This window comes from Hevea brasiliensis, chromosome 6 (assembly GCF_030052815.1).
Source record: "Hevea brasiliensis isolate MT/VB/25A 57/8 chromosome 6, ASM3005281v1, whole genome shotgun sequence".
Taxonomy (NCBI): Eukaryota; Viridiplantae; Streptophyta; class Magnoliopsida; order Malpighiales; family Euphorbiaceae; genus Hevea; species Hevea brasiliensis.
The window spans coordinates 33,178,035-33,192,264 of NC_079498.1; the positions used below are offsets into that span (position 1 = coordinate 33,178,035).

The 14,230-nt window shown below is 34.2% G+C and overlaps 1 non-coding gene across 1 annotated transcript; it reads right to left on the bottom strand.

The window, feature by feature from the left end:
• Positions 1–2,656: 2,656 nt before the first annotated feature.
• LOC131181272 (small nucleolar RNA R71) lies at positions 2,657–2,762 on the bottom strand. The gene has a single exon (XR_009149898.1). It is a non-coding gene; the product is annotated as a small nucleolar RNA R71 (small nucleolar RNA).
• Between the last annotated feature and the right edge of the window lie 11,468 nt (positions 2,763–14,230).

Consider the following 14,230-nt stretch of genomic DNA (forward strand, 5'->3'; position numbering starts at 1 on the left):
TTTGGCTTGTAACAATCTGGATAGCCAATTAATTTAAAGTAAGACTCCTTGACATGACCCAGGGCTTTGCAGTATCCATAGTACCTATCCTCTTTCTTGCCAGTATTTTTCTTCTTGTACTAGGATTTGTTCACATTTTCTTTCTTGAAACTCTGATCTTTAGTCATCATTGCCATAGAATTCTCTGTCACTTTTATCACAAGAGTATTAACCTCTCTTACTTTTCAAAATGAAGCATCATTGAGCAAGCCTTAAAAACATATGGAAAAGGATTTGTGAGTAACAATTGATTCTTCATATGATCATATGAGTTATTCAGTCCCATTAAGAATTGCATTAGTTTCTCATTATCAGTAATTTCATTCATTTCTTTAAATGCACCATAAGTACATGATACACTTGTAACATATAGATATTTTAAGGCACTATTGCACTACATTTCATAGGATTTAGATAGTTAATTGTATGTATTTTACTGAGTTTCATTAGTTTTTGTTAATTTGGTCAATCTCTGCTTAATTTCATATTTTCTATATATTTTCAAGAGTTTTAAAAGAAGCCCAAGACATAGGAGTAGATTAAACAAGTTTGGAAAGCAGGAAAAGCATGAAAAGTTGTTGCATAATATTACACGGGTCATGTAAGCATGAACCCTGACTCGTGTAACCTTTTAGCCAACGAGAACTGAAGAAAACATGAAGAAGCCATAGTACACAGGCCGTGTAACGTACCCCATGTACCTCACATGCCCTCGTGTAAGTCTCTAGAAACCAAAACATGGAAAGCTAAAGAGAGGTGACAGTACACGGGCCGTGTACTATGACCCATGTAAACTTTATCACCCATATATAACTTGCTGTCTCCCACCTAAATGAAGCTCATTTTTATCCAAAAACTTACACGGCCACAGGCCGTGTAGTGCCACATGGACCGTGTACTTTGTAGTAGGCAGACTTCTGTTATGACTCTGATTCCTTTCCACTCGCTCTGAATAGATTTTTAAGGCTCTTGGGATGACTCTGAGGCACCTAATATAAATACCAGAAGACCGAAACAAGAAGGTGGACCTTTTTCCAAGAAGTCTTTTAAGTTAGAATTAGCTTTAGTTGCAAACCCTAGTTTTCCAAGCTGTTTGAAGAGAATTTGCATCAGTATCAAGGAGAAGGGCTCTCAGCTGAAGTCCCAAAAGTTTAAAGCTGCAGAATCTTTATTATGGATTCTTTTATTTTATTTCTTCAAATCACTTTATGTTCTTTTATTTTGATTATAGTATGTTTGTTAAACTCACCATGGGTAAGTAGTTTCTTTAATTCTAGAATTAGGAGACTAGCACTCTTAATTTATGTTATGGATACATACTGAGTTTATTTAATGGATTTGAGTTTTGTTCTTTGATTCAATCTTCTGTGTTCTTAATGCATGCTATGTATTGGTATCCACTTAGTCATGATATAAGATACTAGTTGAAGAACTAAAGGTAAAGATTAGTATTAGAAATCAAAATTTTGAACTTAGAAAATCTTACCTAGAGATCAGCTGAAATCCTTTATGGAGTCTCATAATTAATCAAAGAGCTTAAAGGGTTTTAATTAAGATTAATCACCATGAAAGTAGGGTTTAGGTTAATTAAAATACACCTTAGGTGCCTTGAGAGAGGACCTAGGATATTTTTGAATTAATTTCTATCAAAGTAACAATCCTCAACACTATTAAATAGGCAAGGTCAAATCCATAATAAGGTTAAAGTGTGAAATCTCATTTCTTGAATTATTTGGTTCATATATTTCTAAATTAAATTCACAACTTTATCTTCCTTTAATTCTCAGTATTCATAGCAGCAGTTTAGAATACATCTCTCCACAACTTTGATAGTTTAAACAGTCAAAATTCTGTCTAGCTTAGTACTTACGCTTATAAATTTCTCATGGAAATGATACTCTACTCACTACTGTGTTACTTATTTGTGATCCGTGCACTTATTGGGTTGTAAGCTAGCAAATAAGTTTTTAGTGTCGTTGCTAGGGAATTTTTGTAACATTAAGCAATAAGCAATTTGGCTAATTTAGATATTTATTTTTGTTATTTTATCTCTTTAATTCAGTTTTACTTTTTATTTCTTTTTCAGGTACTTTGCTCAGTTTATGACCAAAACCAAGCCTAAAGAAGAATTGCTTGAATTGGATCCTAAAATAGACAAAACTCTAAGAGCCATTAAAAGAGGAAGGAGACATTAAGAACCAAAACCTACAGTTTTTGAAACTCCAGTCATGGCCAACAACAATAACAGGCCAAGATGCTTGAGGGATTATAGAGCCCTAACTATCCAAGGATTTCAATCTAATGTTACTAGGCCCACAATGCATGCCAATAATTTTGAACTCAAACTGGCATGGCTCCAGATGATTATCCACAAACTCAGTTTGGAGGTTCACCTATGGAGGATTCACATTATCATCTTCAGTGCTTTCTTGCTTTGTGCAACACCTTTAAGATGAATAGGGTCTCTGATCAAGCTATTAGACTCAGAGCATTCCCATTCTCTCTCAGAGATGAGGCAAGAAAGTGGCTACTTTCTCAACCGACTAAAACATTCACCACCTAGGAGGATCTTTCACAAGCCTTCTTAGTAAGGTATTTCCCACCTACAAAGACTGTAAAACTGATAATAGAACTAAACACTTTTAGTAGAGGGAAGGAGAATCACTCTATGACGCATGGGAGAGATGCAAAGACCTACAAAGAGAATGTCCACACCATGGCATAAAAGATTAGCTTTTAGTTCAGAACTTCTATAATGGACTACTACCATCTACAAGGAGTACAGTTAATTCAGCAGTAGGAGGAGAACTCATGGAAAAGACAGTCACTGAAGCTCTAAAACTCCTGGAGAGGGTTACTTATCACAATTTCGAGTGGTCAAACAAGGGGAGATATGAGCAGGACAACAGGGATCCTAGAGTTGGATGCCCTAAGTATGATTAGTGCTCAGTTTGACTAGTTAACAGGGAGACTTGACAAGATGCAAGCCAATGCAGTAGGATCAAGCAACCAACACTGCGATAACTGAGGAAGAGGCCACATAACTTCAAAATGTAGTAATTACGATGAACCTTCCATAGAATAAATGAACTATGTGAATAATAGAGCAAAATTCAACCAAAGGCAGATTAATAATCCATATTCAAACACTTGCAACCCTGGATGGAGGAACCACTCCTACTTCATATGGTCTAATTCGCAGAATCAACAGAATCAACCCATAAACAAGCAGCAGGGATATAGACCACCAATACCACTTAATTTTTAGAATAGAGGACAGAACTTAGTATAGCCACCACCCCCACCTCCTCAACCTTAATAGCTAGAATCTAAGTTGACCATGAAATCCATGATGGAAAGCTTCTTGACAATGCAACAACAATAGAATGAAATAATAAAGCAATTAGCTTTTAGAATGGACTAGTTGGCTACCCATAATAAGATGCTTGAAAACCAAATTGCCTCACAAGCTAGTTCTTCAAGCAAAGCCATAGGTAAACTACTGAGTCAATTGGAAATGAACCCTAAGAAGCACTATAAAGTAGTTTCTTTGAGGAGTGATAGAATCTTGCAAGATCAAACACCAGAAGAAAAACAAAAACCAATAGAGAAAACTTCTGATAATTTTGATAACTAAACAAAAGAGGAAGGGAAGAAAACTAAAAAGGACAAGGAAGAGAAGGAGAATAAGAAAAAGAAGTTACCTGAACCATACCAGCCCCCTCTACCTATTCCTCAAAGATTCTAAAAAGCCAAGTTGGACTAGCAGCTTGAAAAGTTTTTAAAAGTTTTATAGAAACTTTATATTAACATTCCTTTTACAGAAACACTATCTCAAATGCCATCTTATGCAAAGTTCTTAAAGGAAATCCTTTCCACAAAGAGAAAGCTAAAGGATTATGAGACTGTTGCTTTAACAGAGAAATGCAGCGCCATCTTGCAAAACAAGCTGGCTCTAAAACTCAAGGACCCTGGAAGCTTTTCTAAACCTTGGCTCATCGGCAATATGAATATAGACAAGGCCCTCTATGATCTTGGTGGTACTGTGAGTTTGATGTCCCCGTCAATATGTTAAAAGCTAAATGTTGGAGAGCTTAGACTAACAACCATCTCATTACAATTGGTGGACAGGTTTGTAAGTACCTAATTGGCATCTTAGAGCACATCTCCATCAAAGTAAGCAAATTTTATTGACTTTGTTATCCTAGAGATGGAAGAAGATGTTCATATTCCTATTATATTGGGAAGGCCTTTCTTAATAATTGCCAGAGTTATCATAGACATAAAAAATGGGTGATTAACTCTTAATGTAGGAGAAGAGGAAGTAGAATTCAACCTGTTCAGAACAATGAAACACAAATCTGCTCTTGATGAATGCTTGAGGGTTGACATAATAGATAAGCTAGTTGAAGAGGAATTCCAAAAGAGATATCCTGAAGATCCTCTTGAAGTATGCATAGTGCATAGCAACACGATGGACAATGACAATAAAGAAATTACAGCCTATGAACGATCTTTGGAAGCTAGCCCACCTAGCTTAAGCACTACAAGTGAAAGAGCTAAAGGAGTCATAATCCAAGGGTGAATCACAAAAAGCTAAGAAATAGGTAAAACTGGAACCTCTTCCTTCTAGTCTAAGGTATGCAATTTTAGACTTAAACTCCAATTATCCAGTTATAATAAATGCTAGCCTAATTAGCGCAGAAGAGGAAAAACTTTTAAGAAAGCTTAGGACCCATAGTAAAACTATAGGGTATTCAATAGAAGATCTTCAAGGGATTAGCCCTTCCATTTGTATGCATAGAATACCTATGGAAGAAAATAGTAATCCTACCATTGAACATTAAAGGAGACTGAACCTTAACATGAAAAAGGTAGTTAAAAAGGAAATTTTGAAACTATTAGATGCAGGTATAATATACATAATCTCTAATAGTAAATGGGTTAGTCTGATACACATAGTGCCTAAAAAAGGTAGGACAACTGTCACAAAAAATGAAAACAATGAGCTAATCCCCATTAGGATGGTCACTGGTTGGCGTATGTGTATTGATTATAGAAAACTAAATAGTGCCACTAGAAAGGACTATTTTCCTCTTCCATTCATAAAACAAATGCTGGAAAGGCTACCAAAATATTCCTATTCCTGTTACTTAGATAGGTATTCAGGATTTTTTTAAATCCCAATTCACCCAAGAAAAGACCACATTTACCTATCCCTATGGTACTTTTACCTATAGAAGAATGCCTTTTGGTCTTTGCAATGCCCAAGCCACTTTTTAAAGATGCAAGATGGCCATTTTTTCTGATTTTGTTGAAAATATAATGGAAGTTCTTATGAATGATTTTTCTGTTTATAGAATCACTTTTGATGAGTCTTTAGCTAACTTGTCTAAAGTGCTACAAAGATGTGAGGAGTCAAACCTGATCCTAAATTAGGAAAAATGCCATTTCATGGTAAGAGAGGGGATAATTCTTGGTCACTTTGTATCAGAAAGTGGAATTGAAGTGGACAAGGCAATGATTAAGATAATTAAGAAAATGCCACCACCTTCATCAGTCAAAGAAGTGTGAAGCTTTTTGAGACATGCAGGCTTTTACAAAAGATTTATCAAAAACTTCTCAAAAATAGCTAAGCCATTAACCAACTTATTAAATTAGGATGTTCCTTTTGACTTTGATGAAAGTTGCGTTGATTTATTTTGTAGGATAAAGGAAGCCCTAATTTCTACACTAATAATGCAATCACCAGATTAGGAGTTGCCATTTGAGGTGATGTGTGATACAAGTGACTATGCAGGAGGAGCAGTACTTAGACAAAGGAAAGACAGAAAAGTTTATGCTATCTACTATGCAAGTAAAACACTTGACGATGCATAGGTCAACTATGCAACTCTAGAAAAAGAACTCTTACCAATAGTGTTTGCAATCAAAAAGTTCATATCCTACTTAGTTGTAACACCCCTATATTCAGTGGTGTATTCTACTGTTCCGATGACCGGTGTCTATCCGGATAGTTAGAATGTTAGAAATTATACTTAAATGCTAGTGAAGAGAAATAAGATAATGAAATACAATAGAGGGAAATACAAGAAAAATTAAGGAAAAATAAAAGAAAGGAAATGAAACTAGGTTAAACGAATCGGCACCGTAGCGATGGGTGACCGCACCGAGAAGTTACGGTGAGGACCGTTGACCAACCCTGGATAGCAGGGAACCCTCGAAAATAATTTTTGAGACATGAATAAAGGCCTATTGAGGTGTAATTAATATTAGAAATGTCAAAGAAAAATTAATGAATTAGTACAAAGAAAAACAAAAAATCAAGAAACCGACAAAAATCGGTGTTACTGAAAAAGCGGGAATACAAACTGAATAGGGGTATTTTGGTCAATTGACACCCCAACCTAAATTTCCATTAAAAATAAGTGATATTAAACTTTGAAAATATCATGAAAAATAAAAATATGGTACATAATGTAAATAGTGGAAGTATGGTGGAAAAATTGCAAATTATCAAACTTGGGAATTAATTAATCCTAAACTAAGGTTAGTGCTCCACTAATTACATTTTAAGGGACCTATATAAGGCTTAGTGGACAGCCAACTCCACTAACTCCATCTTCTTCTTCTACATTTTTCTCCAAGCCAAACCAATTTCTCTCAAAATGTCATCCATGGCCGACCCAATTTCAAGCTTAAAATCTCCATGATTCAAGCCATTTTCTTTATACCTTCCTTTACTAATTCTTGTGTACACACCTTGGGCAGCATATTGGAGAAAAAAGGAGTTTTAGTGAAGATTTAACAGGCTTCAAAAATAGGTAAGTGTCCAAACTCCTTCCTTTCTTAAGTAAAGTTTGTGTGAAGGTTGAGATGAGCTAATTTATGGAAGAAATTGAAGGATTTGATGAGTATTTACAAGTCCCCAAATTTAGCAGCCAACGATATTGAAGAATTTTGAATTGTTATCACATGAATTTGATGGGTAATGAAGTTAATTAGGCCAATTACATGTATTAGTAATTTAATTTTATGTGCATGGTTAAATTGAGTAAGGTTATGAATTGTCTATGAAAGATTGAAGTAAATGTATAAGTGGGCAGCTTTGATGTACTTAGGAGACTATAAATTTTATGTATATTAATGTTGAGTAATTAGTTAATGGAATGTACATTATTGGTTTGATCAATTAGATTAGGGTTTGGAGACTTGAATAAATTGTTGAACATTTGATTGAATGGAATTGAATTGCTGCTGGATGTTGAAGTGATTTGAGTATTGTTGGACATTTGGTTTCATTAAATTGAATTGTTACTAGACAACTTACCAAATTGAGTTGTGGTTGGTCATTTGACCAAATTGAAAAGTGAATGTTAAACATTAGAAGTGCCAATCTTTAATGCAGGTTTAGGTTGTTTAAGGGCAGTATACATTTTAAGCCATAAGTGGAAAATGGTGACCCCAATTGGTATGAGGCCAATTGGAGGCAAAACTAGACATAAGATAGGCCAACTTTTATGTTGGAAACTTACCAAAATTCTGTCCGAAAAGTGATATTAAAATTGACCTAAATTCGAAATTGTAACTTTGCAAACCCAGGTTTTGACCATATGAATAGTAGCCATTCAACTGGTCATAACTCACTCAAAATAGGTCCAAATGACCTGAAATTTATATCGTTGGAAAGTTTAGACATAGAGCTACAACTCTTATGAAGACACCAAAGCCTAGAAATGACTAGAACCAAGTCGAAATGCTTGCTCAAGTTAGGGTACCAAATCTGCCAGAATTGAATTTGATCTAAAATTGACCTAACTTTGCATTAAAAATGCAATCTATCCAGCTTTAATAAATTGACTATATCTTAGTCTATACAACTCAGAATGACTTGAAATTAGTAGAAAAAATTCAATAAGACATAGACCTACAAATTTACTCTTTTAACTAGAACCTAAAAACCAAGGGAAATAAGACAATTAGCTAGATCAATCTAGCATACAAAATCTGAAAATTTACCATTACTATACAATAAAGCCTTAGGAATAAAATTGGCAATAAATGCCAACTTGTGAGAATTGTAAAATGTACTATATTGGCAACATATTGGAATTATTATGAGATGTGATATTGAAACACTGTAAATTGTGTGTTTCAGTTGAAAAGGATATAGAGAAGTATAAGGAATATTAAGTCAAGGCCTAAAGGTGACTTAAATCAGGTATGTGCACAATACTTTTTATATTCACTGCTTTTACTAGAAAATTTATTTGGAGAAATGAGTTATGAATAATTTTTTATTGTTTTGGCGTTGGGAATTTTATTTGAAAACTTGTGTATTGCCTATGTTGTAAATAGAAATTTTGAGATAAAATGTGATTTGTGGTTTGTATGAAATATTTAAATATTGTGATTTTAAATTATTTTTTATTCACACTTGGCATGGCAATATCACTATGTTACTCCTCCATTTATGGGGTGAGTATGACTATATTCCTCCCTCTTTGACTTACCAGTCTGAGGTGAGTATGGATGAGTACTTATTATCTAGTTAGCCACCTCTCTCATTGATTTCGATTAGTGGGGTGAGTATCCCTTTTAGTGGTGTACAACACGTCATGTTTGGAAAATTTTGTGTCATAACCTAAGTTGTGTTATTGATTGGCAACACTGTGTTTATTGAATTGTTTAATCAAATTGTGTTATATGAGCTTTGAAAATTATGACATGAAATTGTGAATCATTTGAATTGTGAATTGTCAATAAATGTTTTATATACCACATTTTAAATTTTTATTATACACCACTGAGTAAATTTTACTCAGCGACAGTTTTTTCATTACCGTCGCTGGTAGACAGACAGATAAAGCAGCAGAGTAGGTTGCTTGTAACTTTGGTTTGGGAATTTTCCGGGTATATTGAGTATACCACTTCCTTGTAAATATTATTGTAATGTATGTGAACTGTATGTATATATTGTACTTGGTCTTGAGCAGTTGTAAAATAAAGTTATAAATTATTTTGGCCTTTCAAAATGTTATATTACAATTCTCTTATTTCAGCTTTTGAAATACTCAGTTATTTTACACTTTATTTTTGAAATTGCTAAATTTGAGTTTGACTTGTGTTGTGAAAATTGATTTGAGTTGAGCTATTATTGGAGTTGGGGATTGAATCAAATATATTGGAAGTGCTTTTTTACAGGTTTTTGAAGAATTATTTTTCACAAAATACAGACGGCACTCTGCTAAAATTTTTATAAAATTTGTGGCTATTTCAGACCTAATGTGTGATTTAACTTCGATTAAAAAGTTTTAATACCTGTCAAAAGTGCTCACCACTTTAAAAAGAAGTAAAAAATTGTTTAAAATCCCTTGTAGTGTATTTAATGGGTTATCAATAAGCGAAGTTTGGTAATTTATTATGTATACTACGGGATCATATTATGCCTTATGGAAGGATAAGGAGTGACATGTTTTAGTGGTATCAGAGCAAGTGTTTAAATTCTGTTTTGACCTATAATTTGAATATTTTTTCTTCATAGTACAACTGCTCAATGTCATGGTTTGATACATACAGTACATTACATTATAAATATGAGCTAACGGATCTCCTTGTGTTATTGGTTCAGAAGATACACTACCCTCTAATTGACTGTGGAAGAAAGGGATCATTAAGTCGATCAATCAGTAGAGGTTGAGGTACAAAGGGAAGCCCCAGCCCTTCAAAATGTGAGTGGATCAGCTGCACTAGCCCCCTCAATACCATAGTTCCCTGCTCAATTTGCTCAGCAGATGGCTGCGATGTTCTAATAGATGGCCGGTAACATGCCCACTCAAGCCCCACTGTAGACACCAGTAGTACAACCACAGCCTTCAGCTAGGTAGTACGACAAGCTGATTAAGTATGGGGCTACTGAGTTCAAGGGGACAGTAGATCCGCTAGAGGCAGAACAATGGTTGGAAAAGATGGAAAGAGTTTTTAGGAAGCTGCACTGCACCGATGAGCTGAAGTTTGAATACTCAGTCTCACTTCTACAGGGGGATGCATATGACTGATGGAAAACCATTCCCCAAAATTTGGTGAAACCCCCAGTGCTGACATGGGATGACTTTCTTAGAGAGTTTAGACAAAAATATGTCCTAGATGCCTATGTGGACTAGTAGCTACAGGAGTTCTTAAGCCTGAAGCAAGGGGACAGAACAGTGGCAGAATATGAGAAAAACTTCTCTTGATTGAGTCATTATGCAGGAAGCCTGCTTACCACTCCTAGATACAGTTGTAAACGTTTTGAGGACGAGTTAAGGCCTAGTCTAAGAATGCAAGTTGTGGGGTTCCGACACCAGAATTTCTCAGAGCTAATATCGCAAGCCCTGGAACTGGAAAGAATTGAGAATGAAGAAACAGTTAAAAAGGGTACAGAAGAAAAAGAGAAAACTAGAAAGACTACTGATTAAGTTCTTGATAATGGTTCAGGAAAGAGAAAGCACTTTGGAGGATCTAGCTCATGCAAATTGGGTAGAGGTAGATCTTCTGGACAGAAATCACCCCGATTCGATCAGCAAACTCAGCAAACACCCAGAAATACACTATCGAATCGACTTTGTGAAACTTGTGGTAAACCACATAGTGGGGTATGTTATAGAGCCATAAGAGCATGTTTTAATTGTGGAGGGACTGGTCATTTTGCTAAGGATTGTATAAATCCACATCGTTCTGGATCATTTACTACACCAGAGAGATCAGCCCAAGTTTCTACCCCAAAGAGTTCACCATCAATTAGTAGAGGTAGAGGTAGAGGTAAGGGTAGTACACTTGAAAGTCAGAGTGCTGTGAATCAGCCAAAACAAGATGATGCTTCAGCTAGAGTATACACTATACGGCAGAGGGAAGAGGCTGGGACTTCTGACATTGTTGCTGGTACTTTCTCAATTTTTAACTAAGATATATATATATATATATATATATATATATATATATATATATATATATATATATATATATATATATATATATATATATATATATGTATGTATGTATTGTTTGACCTGGGGTCTGCATACTTTTATGTTAGTGCCAGCATTGTTTGCCTTCCCGTTGTCCCTCGTATAAAAATAAATTTTGATATATTAGTGACTAGTCTTTTTGGAATTAGTTTTGGAAGAGTTTGCTAGCGAAAGACATTTCCTAGAATATGCTAAATTATTAAAAATCGATAGATAAAAGAGTTATGGAAGTAAAAATTTGAAAAGTTGGTTCAGATATAAGAAAGAAATGTTATGAATATGAGTAAGATTGTTGACTAGAATGGTCAGAGGACCAATGATTAGATAAATAACTCCAACATGACCTCAATGGTTATTCAATAAGAAAATATGAATCGAAATATTAGACAGAACGATAGTAAGAAAATATTGGTGTTATATAAACAAATTAAGTGTTATATTAGATTGTTAAAAGTCTTACATAAACTTAAAGGAAAGAAGATTATATGATTGTATAGAAAAGAGAAAAACTAAGTTCTCACCCCATAGGACCACACAAGGTCCTAGAAAGAGTGGATTCGTTAGTACACAGAATTGCTTACCTCTAAAGAGTGAAATGAATTTAAATTCAACGTATGATGGAGAAACACATAAAGATCATAGCACATGAGGTGAAGCAGCTGAGAAATAAATGTATACATTTGGTTAAGGTGTTATGGATCATTATTCATATTATGAAGCTACTTGGGAGCGTGAAGAGGGTATGAGGAGATAGCACCCATAGCTATTCAGAGATTGATACTAGGTAAAATTTTGAAAAAAAAATTATTTTAAGGGGGGAAGAATTGTAACACCCCTATATTCAGTGGTGCGATCTACTGTTCTGCTGACCGATGTTTGTCCAGATAGTTAGAATGTGGGGAATTATACTTAAATGCTAGTGAAGAGAAATAAGATAATGAAATACAATAGAGGGAAATACAAGAAAAATTAAGGAAAAATAAAAGAGAGGAAATAAAACTAGGTTAAACAAACCGGCACCATAGCGATAGGTGACCACACTGGGAAGTTACGGCGAGGACCATTGACTAACCCTAGATCACGGGGAACCCTCCAAAATAATTTTGAGACATGAATAAAGGCCTATTGAGGTGTAATTAACATTAGAAATGTCAAAGAAAAATTAATGAATTAGTACAAAGAAAAATGAAAAATCAAGAAACCGACAAAAATCGGTGTTACTGAAAAAGCGAGAATACAAATCGAATAGGCATATTTTGGTCAATTGATAGCCCGAGTTACCTTTTGACCTAAATGTCTATTAAAAATAAGTGATATTAAACTTTGAAAATATCATAAAAAATAAAAATGTGGTACATAATGTAAATAGTGGAAGTATGGTAGAAAAATTACAAATTATGAAACTTGAGAATTAATTAATCCTAAACTAAGATTAGTGCTCCACTAATTACATTTTAAGGGACCTATATAAGGCTTAGTGGATAGCCAACTCCACTAACTCCATCTTCTTCTTCTACATTTTTCTCCAAGCCAAACCAAGTTCTCTCAAAATGTCATCCATGGCCGCCGTAATTTCAAGCTCAAAATATCCATGATTCAAGCTATTTTCTTTATACCTTCCTTCACTAATTCTTATGTACACACCTTGGGCAGCATATTGGGAGAAAAAAGAAGGAGTTTTAGTGAAGATTTAACAAGCTTCAAAAATAGGTAAGTGTCCAAACTCTTTCCTTTCTTAAGCAAAGTTTGTGTGAAGGTTGAGATGAGTTGATTTATGGAAGAAATTGAAGGATTTGATGAGTATTTACAAGTCCCCAAATTTAGCAACCAAGGATATTGAAGAAATTTGAATTGTTATCACATGAATTTGATGGGTAATGAAGTTAATTAGGCCAATTACATGTATTAGTAATTTAATTTTATGTGTATGCTTAAATTGAGTAAGGTTATGAATTGTCTATGGAAGATTGAAGTAAATGTATAAGTGGACAGCTTTGATGTACTTAGGAGACTATAAATTTTATGTATATTAATATTGAGTAATTAGTTAATGGAATGTACATTACTGGTTTGATCAATTAGATTAGGGTTTGGAGACTTGAATAAATTGTTGGACATTTGATTAAATGGAATTGAATTACTGCTGGATGTTGAAGTGATTTGAGTATTGTTGGACATTTGGTTTCATTAAATTGAATTGGTGCTGGACAAGTTACCAAATTGAGTTGTGGTTGGTCATTTGACCAAATTGAAATGTGAATGGTAAACATTAGAAGTGCCAATCTTCAATGTAGGTTTAGGTTGTTTAAGGGCAGTATACATTTTAAGCCATAAGTGGAAAATGGTGACCCCAATTGGTATGAGGCCAATTGGAGGCAAAACTAGAAATAAGATAGGCCTACTTTTATGTTGGAAACTTACTAAAATTTTTTCCAGAAAATGACATTAAAATTGACCTAAATACGAAATTGCAACTTTGCAAACCCAGATTTTGACCATATGAACAGTAGTTACTCAACTGACCATAACTCACTTAAAATAGGTCCAAATGACCTGAAATTTATACCCTTGGAAAGTTTAGACATAGAGCTACAACTCTTATGAAGACACCAAAGCCCAAAAAGACCAGAACCAAGTCGAAATGCTTGCCCAAATTAGAGTACTAAATCTGCCAGAATTGAATTTGACCTAAAATTGACCTAACTTTGCATTAAAAATTCAATCTGTCTAGCTATAGTAAATTGACCATATCTTGGTCTATACAACTCAGAATGACTTGAAATCAGTGGCAAAAATTCAAAAAGACGTAGACCTACAAATTTGCTCTTTGGACCAGAACCTAAAAACTAAGGGAAACAAGATAATTAGCTAGATCAATCTAGCATACAAAATCTGAAAATTTACCATTACTATATAATAAAACCTTAGAAATAAAATTGACAATAAATGCCAACTTGTGAGAATTGTAAAATGTACTATATTGGCAACATATTGGAATTAGTATGAGATGTGATACTGAAACACTGTAAATTGTGTGTTTCAGTTGAAAAGTAGAAAATTTATTTGGAGAAATGAGTTATGAATAATTTTTTATTGTTTTGGCCTTGTGAATTTTATTTGAAAACTTGTGTGTTGCCTATGTTGTAAATAGAAATTTTGAGATAAAATATGATTTGTGGTTTGTA